Source organism: Beta vulgaris, chromosome 7 (assembly GCF_026745355.1).
Source record: "Beta vulgaris subsp. vulgaris cultivar EL10 chromosome 7, EL10.2, whole genome shotgun sequence".
In the NCBI taxonomy this organism is placed as follows: domain Eukaryota; kingdom Viridiplantae; phylum Streptophyta; class Magnoliopsida; order Caryophyllales; family Amaranthaceae; genus Beta; species Beta vulgaris.
The window spans coordinates 29,740,798-29,753,659 of NC_079208.1; positions in this window are offsets into that span (position 1 = coordinate 29,740,798).

A 12,862-nucleotide genomic window follows, 5' to 3' on the forward strand; every position below is an offset into this window, starting at 1 on the left:
CTACATCGGGATTTTGACGATTCTTAGACACAGGCAGTGGGCAATGTAAGCCCATACAATAACCTGGAGATTGCGATCTATCAAACCTTAGGAAGTGAATTGCGATTCAATGGCGTTCAGTTTCTGACTCAATAACTTGTTGTACCTTTGCTTTTATTATGATTTGAGTACTCTTGAGATGATTCATTCATTTTATCCTATTTGCTTTAAATTTACTGTTGTAACCTAAATATCAACGGCTAAAAAAAGGACACGTGGCTCCATCTTGCCCCTACAGGTGCCCCATCACTGGTGGAGAAAGTACAGGATCCAAACAAGGTGTATAGCCTAAAGTACACTCTTCTAAATAAAGGAGTTGTACTAGCCCACCTTTTTGCCCCAATTTGTACTTAGGCCCAGTATCTGTAAAAGGTATCAGTGTAAAGTGGATGATGTGTACTCTCCAATCAATGCTTGCCACGTGTCATAAAACTATTGCTCAACAAATCAAGTGCTCCCAAATTAGGGTGACCGTAGGGTACAACAAGTACTTCAGATACTATAAATAGTCATTAAAATCAAGAGAAAGGTACATTTCTCAAGGTAGTGTACTGTTATTGTGCCATAAATTCTCTCTCTCTCTCTAAAAGTTTCCTTTTCTACTCCTGACACCCGACTTAAACTTCGAAGGGGGAAATACCACCTAAACCTCCAGCGTGGGTCCCTTTTTGCAGGTCCGAAAGCGGAGCTCAGGTTCGGGTTTGGGTCCAGGTGTTGTTGCAGTAGTCTCCTATTTGAAGAACCTACTGTTAGGGATAGTAGTACTATTTTACGAAGTTCAGCACTATGTAACATTTGACGCCGTCTGCGGGGAGACGCAACAATGACTGATTGTCACTCATCCAATGTGGCTAGTAACAGGAGTTTTGAGATTTGAGTGGAAGATACAGTGGATGATGAAAGGCCACTAAAAGGAAGAGATAGGCCCCCTGCCATTGTCAACCTCTCTGAACGAATAAAGTAGTCCATCATTCAAGAAAATCTTGAGCGTCCAGTGATAGGTGCCCATCTAAAAAACATCTTGAATGATTTTCAGACTAGGATGTCATGGAAGAGCAAATTAAGAATAACATGCTGTTTTTCCTAGTCAATCCGGACCCAGCTGCTTTAACTCCCCTAAAGGGACAGTCCCAAGAGGGCCGGCCAGGGACAAGCACGCCTCCTCGGCAAGAACTGTCCAGACGGGTATCAAAAGGAAAGCAGCCAGCGGTTAGTGAGCAGCGCAGGAAAATGGATTGGAAGTTGGTGGTCCGGCCAGGGGACAACTTACCTCAAAGTGGTTATAATGGAGACGGATGCTGGGTAGTATCTAGAGGCGAAGAAGGAAGCCGCTCTACAACGCTCAGCATCAGGGTCCACCCCCTACATGAGAGATCCCCCATTGAGGCTACCATCCAAAACTGCAGGACGGATTCAAGGACCCTCTGTTGTTCAGCCAAGGCAAAAAAAAACTGTATTGCAACCTATGGTGTATAGGCGTCCAGGCCTAGCTAACACATCTTCTAATCTTGTGCTAAGGGAATATCGTCGGAAGCACATACCCGTCGAGGGACCTTCGGGGGCACTTAAGATTAACTGGCCGACTCTATTCTCTGCCAGAATCATGGAGTCTCCTCCGTTCCCAAAGATTAAGCTACCCATGATAGAACCTTTTGACGGAACTACTGATCCAGATGAACACTTTTCGGCATACAAGCATCAAATGTATGTTCAGGCAGGCGATGATGCTACCTGGTGTAAGAATTTTCCAGCTACATTGAAAGGGATAGCGCAAAAGTTGTTCAATAATCTTCCTCATAACTGAGTGAAAAATTTCACGGAGCTTAGTTATCTGTTCACTAGCCATTTTGTAGCAAATCGGCAAGAGAAGAAAACTAGCATTCATTTGGGGAAGGTCATCCAAGGACTAAAGGAGGCCTTTAGAAGTGTTGTCAAGAGATTTAATCTAGAGGCAATGCAGATTCAGGATCTGAATGCAGGAGTTGCCTTCGACGCCTTTATTAGGGGCTTGAGGCCAGGAGGTTTCATGTTTTATTTAGTAAAGAAAAAGATCGCCACTTTAGCTGAAGCCCTCCGGGAGGCTGAAGCGTTCATCCACACATTTGAAGTATGTGTGTAGAGGAAAAACATCTAGAAGAAAAAAACACTGAAGAAGCAGTTCAGTCAAAGAAGAATAAATCCAAGAAAGCTGAAACTTGGGCATTGACTTCCACGACGACCTCATCTAGGAGAAGTGAACCAGCAACATCGGCGGAACCTATATAATTCAGTATAGATCAATACTCCATTCTTATGGAGATAAAAGATTAACATGAATTAAAGGCGCCAGCTGAAATGGAAACCCCTACAGGAATAGGGACAAGAGCAAATATTGTCACTTTCATAAAGATTGTGGCCATGAAAGAAATGAATGCAAACATCTGAAGAGAGCCTTAGAATATTTGGCTCGCAAAGGGAAGATGAATTCATATCTTCCCCAAGGAGGAAGAAAGTTTCAAAAAAGAGGTGATCGTTAAAACAATAGAAAAGAAAGTGAAAGTACTCACGAAGATATGGTGCTTGTCATGTATGGAGGTTTTGCAGCTGGAGGTCCAACCATCCAGGGACATAACAATTACCTAAGGGAACTCGACCAGATCATGCTTACCTATCAGGCAGAGTCTGAACCCTTTCCAAAGGTAGTCGTCAGTGAGCTGGATCGTGGAAAATTTAGAACCCCTCATGACGATCCTTTGGTTGTCGAGATGAAAATTGTCAATTTTGCGAGTAAGAAGAATCTTAATTGATATCGGGAGCTCGACGGATATCATAAGTGCAGATTGTTTGTCAAGGTTGAAGTTCACTAAGAATGATTTGGTCCCAGTTCATCACCCCATAATTGGGTTTGGAGGAGGAGTAATCCACCCTATGGGAACTGTTACCTTGCCCGTCAGGATAGGGGACAAGGAAGCATCCAGAACATTATTCGTTAAGTTATTGGTAGTTCGAGATTTGACGGCCTATAATCTCATTCTTGGACGACCTACCTTCAACCACGTTAAAGTAGTGATTGTTACTCATCTGATGCTAATGACATTTGAGTGTGATGGGGGGAAAATTGGATCCCTACATAGAGATCATCAAGCAGCTGAAACATGCTACCTCACCACTCTGAAACCTTCATCATGGAAGGGAGACAAATTAGAACAGCCAAGGACTGTAGAAAACGAGGCGGCCGAGTTTGAGAAGAGCCAGGTAGATGCACTGAGGACGGTTGTAGACCTCAGGCGAAGGTTCCTCCAATGAGCAAACCGTCCAGCCTTCTGCCAAGTAAAAAGAGAAAGTGTATGATCATCAAGGAAGAAAAAGCTTTGTCAGAAGAGGTGATGGCCATCATGGGAATTGGGCTAGAACGCCTAGAGCTAGTAGAATTGCATATGGAGATTTGCTTGGATGAAAGACGTCCGAAAAGGACGCTGAAGATTGGGTCTGTTCTAGATCCAAGGATAAAGGAAAAAATAGTCAAGCTGCTAAAGGAATTTGAAGACGTTTTTACGTATATTGTAGAAAAAATGCCGGGAATTGACCCCGAAGTTGTTGTTCATAAATTAAACATAGATCCTAATCAAAATCCAATTCGACAGAAGAAAGGATACCTGGGTCCGGTCAGGAATCAAGTCATCGACTAAGAGGTTCAGAAGTTGTTAAAGTCCAAATTCATCCAGCAGACTTATTATTCAGAGTGGATAGCGAATAAGGTTATGGTGCCTAAGCCGAATGGTACTTGGAGGATGTACGTAGACTATACTGATCGAAATGAGGTTGTCCTAAGGACAGTTTTCCCTTGCCAAAAATAGATCGGTTGCTTAATTATTCCACGATTGGGAATGCTCTATTAAGTTTTATGGACGCTTACTCTAGTTTCCATCAAATCCCGATGTGGTCGGAAGATCAAGATAAGACATCATTCATCACGGAGAAGGGCCTCTATGGTTGGCTGAGAATGCCATTCGATCTCCGCAATGCGCCGGTCACCTTCGCGCGGTTAATAAATATTGTCTTTCGGCCTCAGCTAGGGCGTAACATGGAAGCATATATTGATGACATGATCGTCAAGAGACGGGAGGAACCGAGTTTGAAACCCTTAAAAGATACAAGCTGAAGTTGAATCCTCAAAAGTGTGTGTTCAGTGTTGTCGCGCGAATGTTCTTAGGGTTCCTGGTCGACCAGAGAGGGATTGAACCAAACCCCAACAAGATTCAAGCAATTCTAAGTATGAGATCGATGTCTAGAGTCAAGGAAGTTCAACGTCTAATAAGGTGTTTGGCAGCCCTAGGACGATTTCTTTCTAAATTTGGGGACAAATGTCATCATTTCTTCTCAAGTATCAAGAAGAAGGTGAAATTTGAGTGGACGGAAGAGGTGGAGCAAGCTCTACAAGAAGTGAAGGAGCATATGCGACAATTGCCTCGCTTGGTCAGTCCGGCCGAGGGGGAGAAAGTGTTTGTATACTTGGCTGTCTTGCCACAAACAGTGAGTGCAGTTCTCCTGGCTGAAAGGGAGTCAGTGTGCAGGTTCCCGTCTATTTTGTAAGCCATGTATTGAAGGATGCAGAATGTAGATACTCATTGGTGGAGACGTTCGGCCTATCACTCCTCATGGCCAGCAGATTATTGAGGCCATATTTTCTAGCTCACAACATACTTGTCTATATTGACCAGCCCTTAAAACAAGTTTTGCAGAAAATGGATGCTTCTGGACGAATGCTCAAATGGGCGGTGGAGCTGAACATGTTTGATTTAGCATTTGATCCCAGAAGGCGATCAAAGGGCAAGCCTTGGCTGATTTCATCATAGAACTTACTCGGCCTACGGTTGAGCCAGTCCAAGATCCAGCTAGGGGGCAGAAGGCATTGAACACTCATGGTAGACGGATGTTCCTCTGTTAATGGATGTGGGGTTGGGATAATCTTCCAATCGCCAGAATGTGCAAGACGGCTGCGGCTTTGGAGATTGAGGCCAAGAGAAATTCCCTTCTGGTCGTTAGTCAAGTAAATGGAGATTATGAGTTCAAGGAAGCCTCCATGAGTAAATATATGTAGTTAATTCAAGAAGAAGTCAAAACTTTGAAGCGGTTTGTGCTCGACTAGGTTCCACGATTTGAGAAGCATCAGGCCGAAGCTCTTTCAAAATTGGCCAGCTCGGCCGAGGGAGATGTGCCACGAACTGTGTTTTGGGATGTAAAACCAACGAAAAGCATTGATCAAGAACATGTTTTGTTTCTCAACCGAGGGCAAGTCTGGATGGACCCTATCATTAATTTCAAGAAAATAGTTCGGCTGTCTAAAGATCCGTTGGAGGCCAAGTATTTATGTGAACGTAAGGGACAAGTGGTTTGAGCTCGTGAATGAAACCTTATATAAGAAAACCTTTAACCGTCCACTCCTCAAGTGTATTACTAGGGAGGACGAATTTGATGTTATAAAAGAATTGCATGAAGGAGTCTGTGCCTCTCACATTGGGGGAAGAGCATTGGGTGAAAAGGCGTTAAGGACTGGGTATTATGGGCCCACCTTAAAGGAAGACGCCTTGGTTTATGCCAAAAAAATGTGGCAGCTGTCAGCAACATGGTAACATGCACCAGAAGCTGTCCAACTATCTGACCCTAATACTGTTCCAGCTTCCCTTTGCCAAATGGGGAATGGACATTTTGGAGCCATTTCCTGTAGCGGCCGGCCAGAAAAAGTTTGTGTAGGTAGTAGTGGACTACTTTACTAAATGGGTTGAAGCTGAGGTAATGAGAGGGATCACCATTAATGATGTAAAAGGCTTTATCTGGAAGAACATCATAACAAGATTTGGCATGCCCCAGTCTATTGTCTTTGATAATGGGCCACAATTTGAGATGCTTATGCTCAAGGTTTGGTTGGCCGAGCAAGAAATCAAGGCCCACTTTGCGGTCGTTGCTCATCCTCCGACAAAGGAGCAAGTTGAGGCATTTAACAAGATCCTTTCAAGTGGCATAAAAAATAAGTTAGGTAATGCAAAAGGCTTATGGATAGAAGAACTACAGTTGGTTCTCTGGTCTATCAGAACTACAGCCAAGAACTCAACTAGGGAGGCCCCATTCATGCTCGTCTATGGTTCTGAGGTCGTCCTGCCTATTGATATAGAAGAGCCCACTTTGAGAGTCATGCCATATTCAGTGGAATCCAACTGGACTGCACTTCGAACGGCCTTGGACTAGGTTCCAGAAGTTACGGGCAATGATCTATTACGAATGCAATATATTTATGATGCAATTATCGGTACTCTGTTGAATGTGTCGGGAAATACTAAGGATGGTCTTAAGGTTCGTAGATATACGGAGAAATTGAAGATTCGGCCTAATTTATGGCCAAAGATTAAGGAAAAAGCTAAGAAAGGAAAGGGAACAACAACGTATTTGCCTCCAGCTTGTTATACATTGTCTAGGAAAGAGAAACGATTGTTCTGTGAGTGTTTATACGGTATTAAGGTTCCCACTGGATACTCATCTAACATGAGAAGACTTGTTTCTATGACTGATCTGAAATTAATTGGGTTGTAGTCTTATGACTGTCATGTGATGATGCAAGTGTTTTTGCCGATTGCAATACGCAGGATTCTTCCAAAACATGTCAGGCTTGCTATCATGAGGTTGTGTTCATTTTTCAATACCATATGCAATAAGGTACTTGATCCTGATAAGTTGGATGCTTTGCGAAATGAGGTGGTGATCACACTTTGTCAATTTGAGATGTATTTTCCACCTTCTTTTTTTGACATTATGGTTCACTTAGTCCTTCATTTGGTAAGGGAGATTTAACTGTGTGGTCCTGTGTTTTGAGAGACATATGGGTTCTTTGAAAAAGAAAGTGAAGAATCCAGCAAGACCAGAGGCGAGTATTATTCAAGGAACAATTGCCAAAGAGGTTGGAGGATATTGTTCTTCTTATTTTGCTAAGGCTGTGACGATAGGTCTTCCAAAGTCCAGACACGAGGGTAGATTAGAAGACAAAGGCGGGGTCGGAATGCGACATATTTCACCTTCATTGAGTGAGTTGTATAAAGCTCATCTTTTCGTGTTGCACCATGTTACTGAAGTTAATCCATACTTAGAAAGACATATGCGTGAATTGCGTCACAAAAATCCGTCAAAAGGGGAGAGGGCATTGATGAATGCGCATAACATGTCGTTCATTGACTGGTTTCACAATAAATTAATTGGTGAATTGTCTGCAAACAACTATCATGTACCTGATAAAATTAAGTGGTTGGCATACGGTCCAGGTGACAGTTTTAACTCGTAAGAAGGGTATGATATCAATGGTTATACCTTTTACACTGAACGTCAAGATAAGAAATCAAAGGTGGTCCAGAATTGTGGGGGTTCCAATGGTTGTATCATCTAGGGAGTATGCGAGTGCAAAGGATAAAACTCTGATTGATGCTAAGTGGGCGGATAATATACGTGGTTTGCAAAGGGATGAGTGCGGTTTTACTCTAGTCGATATGAGTCGTCTGCGTGACACTGAAGAACCTTTTATCCTCGCATTGTAAGCAAAACAAGTGTTCTATGTATCTGATCCTGTAGACACTCAGTGGTGCATTGTTGTTAATGGTAAAAGGCGAATTTTAGGACTAGGTTATGTTGACGCCGAAGAAGAATATGATAAGTTTGATGATATCCCCCCTTTCTCAATCCCAAATGATGATATGATGAATGTGTCTGATACTGAAAATAGTTACATGCGAATGGATAACCAAGAAGGTATAACGGTCATCAAGCAACCTATTGACCAAAATTAAAGGTAAAAAATGTTCTATATGAGTAATTTGACTTGTTTTGGATTTTGCTACAATAATGTGATGATGTATATTATTTTAAATTTCGTTAACACTCTTTGTTGTTTCTATGTATATGCTACAGATATGGCTAGTGACAGTTCGAGCGATCATTCATCGGAGTCTGATGCACCTTTTCACCCAGAAAAGGAGGTTGACCAGGGAGAGGACAGTGATCCTGCAGCAGATGCTTTTGATATTTGGATGGAGAGATTTGAGCTAGATGCTGATATGAATGCTTTACTTGGCATTGAGGTGATAGATGATCAGCAGCCACCCCCCTCAGGTACGTGTTTATTTGAATATTGTAAACATTTAATATGTAATTTACTTGTTTGTTCTCTAATTTAATTTTCTTATTTTGATTCTTAGATCCACGTCAGACCAGTCTATATTATGGTGCACAAAGGAGCGGGAAGAAGTCAAGTGGCAATCCAAAGGCATCTAGAAAGAGTAAAAGAGGTCCCACAATGAATCTCCACAACAGAGGAGATATGGTCTTAGAGTTTGATGATTTGGGAAGACCAACAGGTAAATAGTTATAATTTATCATGCTTATTACAATTTCAGGTTTGGATTTCTAATTGTTTGCTTTATTAGGTCAATGGCGAGCCAAGTATGGTATTTGGATCGATCTTTCTATACGGAAGCTTAACATCAATTGGTCATGGAGACACATTTCTCTTACCTTGTTGGATTTGATGTGGACAGACACTATGGTAAACACCTCTAACATACCAGATATACTTAAGTTGTAAAATAAGCCATTTTAGGCCATTTTCCTTCCAAATGAATGAATATGAATAGTTTCATGTTAGTTTAAGTTGTAAACACCGCAACATATCATATATACTTAGTTTCATGTGTTTAATGGTAGTTTTGATTGGTAGTACAAGATATAGACAAGTTTGAACCAAAATAAGCCATTTTAAGCCATTTCGGGCCATTTTCCTTCCAAATGAATGAATATGAATAGTTTCATGATAGTTTAAGTTGTAAACACCTCTAACATACCATATATACTTAGTTTCATGTGTTTAATAGTAGTTTAGATTGGTAATACAACATAAAGACAAGTTGGAACCAAAATAAGCCATTTTTGGCCATTTCGGGCCATTTTCTCTCCAAATGAATGAATATGAATAGTTTCATGCTAGTTTAAGTTGTAAACACCTCTATCATATCATATATACTTAGTTTCATGTGTTTAATGGTAGATGTGATTGATAATACAACATAGAGACAAGTTGGAACCAAAATAAGCCATTTTAGGCCATTTTCCTTCCAAACAAATGAATATGAATAGTTTCATGGTAGTTTAAGTTGTAAACACCTATAACATATCATATTTACTTAGTTTCATGTTTTTAATGGTATTTTTGATTTGTAATACAACATATAGACAAGTTGGAACCAAAATAAGCCATTTTAGGCCATTTCGGGCCATTTTCTTTCTAAATGAATGAATATGAATAGTTTCATGCTAGTGTTAGTTGTAAACACCTCTAACATATCATAAATACTTATTTTCATGTGGTTAATGGTTGTTTTGATTGGTAATACAACATATAGACAAGTTGGAACCAAAATAAGGCATTTTAGCCTATTTTGAAAAACTGAATATGTTTCACATTCCTGACTTGGTTCCATACAAGAAGCAGTACTAGTCTACTGTGAACACTAAATGGAGGGATTTTAAGAGCAAATTGGTATCTGGTTAGATCACAATGACGAGATTTAGATCAAAGAAAGAGAAGTTAGGTGATAGTCCGTCAGATGCATAGAAGCACATCAAGAAGGAGGATTGGGCCACCTTCAAAGAAAAGATGATGTCAGATGACGCTGTAGTAAGTTTATAATCTAATTATTAACTTGGTTTTATTAATTTAAATAATATTATACTAACTTAATAATTTTTTTTTAAAGATAAAGCGAGATGAGGGGCTCAAGAGCGCAAAAAAGAACACACATCATCACCACTTAGGTCAGAGGAGCTATGGGGATGCTAGAGAGTTGTGGAGGCAGGAGCATTGACGGCTTACTCTCAGGAAGGGGTAGCACTTGCACCTTCTCCACTTCTTGCTTTAACTCAATAATCTGACCCTTCACCTTCTCGGCCGAGTCATATTCCCTGACCTTTGGATGCTCTGCCTTCTCTTTCCATGATGATGGTTTGAGAGTGGTAAGGTAGCATTCTCTAGCAGCTTGCTGATCTCCATAGAGAGATCCAATCTTCCCCTTATCACACTCAAACTTCATCAGCATTAAGTGCGTCACAATAACAGCCTTGATGTAATTTAAGGTAGGTCGTCCGAGAATGACATTATAAGCAGCCAAGTCTCGTAGTACCAAAAATTTCACAAAAAGCGTCCGGGCGGCATCTTTCTCCCCAACCCTGACGGGTAGAGTGACGGTCCCCATGGGATGGATGATCCCTCCGCCGAAACCGATTATAGGGTGATTCACAGGCACCAGGTCATTTTTATCAAACTTCAATCGAGACAAACAATCATCATTGATTATATCAGTAGAGCTTCCAGTATCAATCAGAATTCGCCTAACCCTGAGGTTGGCAATCTTCATTTCCACAACTAGAGGGTCATCATGCCGCGTCCTTATCTTACCTCGGTCCAGCTCGCTGACCACTATTTTGGGGAAAGGATCAGACTCGGCCTGGTTAGTGATCATAACCTGACTGAGTTCCCTTAAATAATTCTTGTGGCCGCGATTTGTTGGACCTCCGGCCGCAAATCCTCCTGAAATGACCATTACAACATCATCATCCGTGCTATCACCATCCATCTTTCTTCCTTGACGATAGTCTCTTTTCTGAAATTTCCTTCCTGACGAAGTTGGATAATTGTTCATCTTACCCTTCCGGGCCAAATCCTCTAATGCTCTCTTCAAATGCTTGCATTCATTGGTTTCATGACCACAATCCTTGTGGAAATGACAATACTTGCTTCTGTCTCTATTACGGTAGGGCGTCTTCATTTCGGCCGGCGCCTTCAGCTCATGCTGATCTTTAATTTCCATAAGAATGGAATACTGGTCTTTGTTGAACTCCATAGGTTCAACTGAGGCCGTCGGCCTCAGACCGCATACTCCTCTTGGATGAGGTGGTCAAAGAAGTCATTGCCCAAGTTTCAGCTTTTTTGGGCGGATTCTTTTTTGGCTGAATAGCCTCTTCTACCTTCTTTATCTCCGGCTGTTTTGCCTCAGCGCAAACCTCCGTAGCATGAATGAATGCTTCAGCTTCCTTCAAAGCTTCTGTCAATGTGGTGATTTTCTTCTTGACCAAATCAAACTTAAAGCTTCCTGGTCTTAAACCTCTGATAAAGGCGTCAAACGCCACTCCCGCATTCAGATCCTAGATCTGCAACGCTTATAGATTGAATCTCTTCACATAACCTCTCAAGGCCTCTTTAGGACCTTGAACCACCATACCCAAGTGCATGCTTGTTTTTTGTTCTTGACGATTACCCACAAAGTGACTAGTGAACAGAATACTGAGCTCAGTGAAATTGTTCACTGAGTTAGGCGGCAAATTGTTAAACCATTTCTGAGCTACTCCCTTCAGCGTAGCTGGGAAATTCTTACACCAAGTAGCATCGTCCACCCCCTGGACATACATCTGATGCTTATAGGCTGATAGATGATCGTCTGGATCTGTTGTTCCATCGAAAGGCTCGATCGTCGGGAGCTTAACCTTTGGGAAAGGAGGGGACTCCATAATTCTGACTGAGAAAGGAGTTGGCCAATTGATCTGGAGTGCCCCAACCTGACCCTCAATGGGTATGTGCTCCCGGCGGTACTCCTTTAGTACCGGATTAGAATATGTGTTAGCTATGGCTTGACGCCTATACACCATTGGCTGCAAAACTGTTTTTTCTTGCCTTGCCTGGAAAGCCGAAGGTCCATGGCTTTGTCCTACTGTTCTGGACGGGAGCCTCAATGATGGGTCCTTCATATAAGGAGTGGACCCAGAGGATGAACGCTGCTGGGTTGCCGCTCTCTTGGCTTCCAAATATTCCCTAGCATCAGTTTCCATTTTGTGGCCGGTAGGGGGAATATTGTCTCCTGGAAGGACTACCAGCCTCCAGTCTATCTTCCTCTTGGAGTCACTAACAACTGGCTGCTTTCCCTTGGAGGGCGGCCTGGTCAACTCTGGCCGAGGTGGCCGGCTAGTCCCTGGACGACCCTCTTGGGACCTCCCTTTGAGCGGCTCTGTTGCCTCTCCTCCTTGACTTATCTGAAAGAACAACATATTGTTCTTAATCTGCTCTTCCATGACAGCGGCCATTCTGGTCTGGAAGTCATTTAAGAAATTCTCCAAGTGACCAGCTGTCATTGGACGATCAAGGTTTTCCTAGATGACTGGAGTCACAGTCCTACCCTCCAGATGGACGGCAGCATGGCCTCTGTCCCGTCCACGGGGTGGCCTCTTGTCATCCACAGTGTCCTCTAGTTGAACTCTGAGACTTCTGTTCCTTACGACATTTGATGAATGACAATCCGTCATTGTTGCGTCTCCCCACAGATGGCGCCAAATGTTACGTAGTGTAAAACTAGTAAACTAATACAACAACTCCCAACTTCGGATTCTAGATTTGGAGACTTGTGCAACAATGTTTGGGCTTGGGTCCCGGTACAAACTTCTGACCAGCAACCTGCAAAAAGGGACCACCCTGGAGGTTTTGGGTGGTATTATCCCCTACGATGCTTAAGTCCGATATCAGGGATATGAAGGAACTTTTAGAGAGAGAAAGTAGAGAGAAAGAGAGTGAATTTATGGCAGAATAACAGTATTATGCTGTGAAAAACGTACCTCTTCCCTGAAATCAAGGATTATTTATACTGTTTGGAATGACTGTTGTGCCTTGATGTCACCCTAATTTGGGAGCATCTGATTGGCTAAGCAATAATAATACAGTGACACGTGGCAATGCTGATTTGTCAATACAATTTACCCTTTAGCT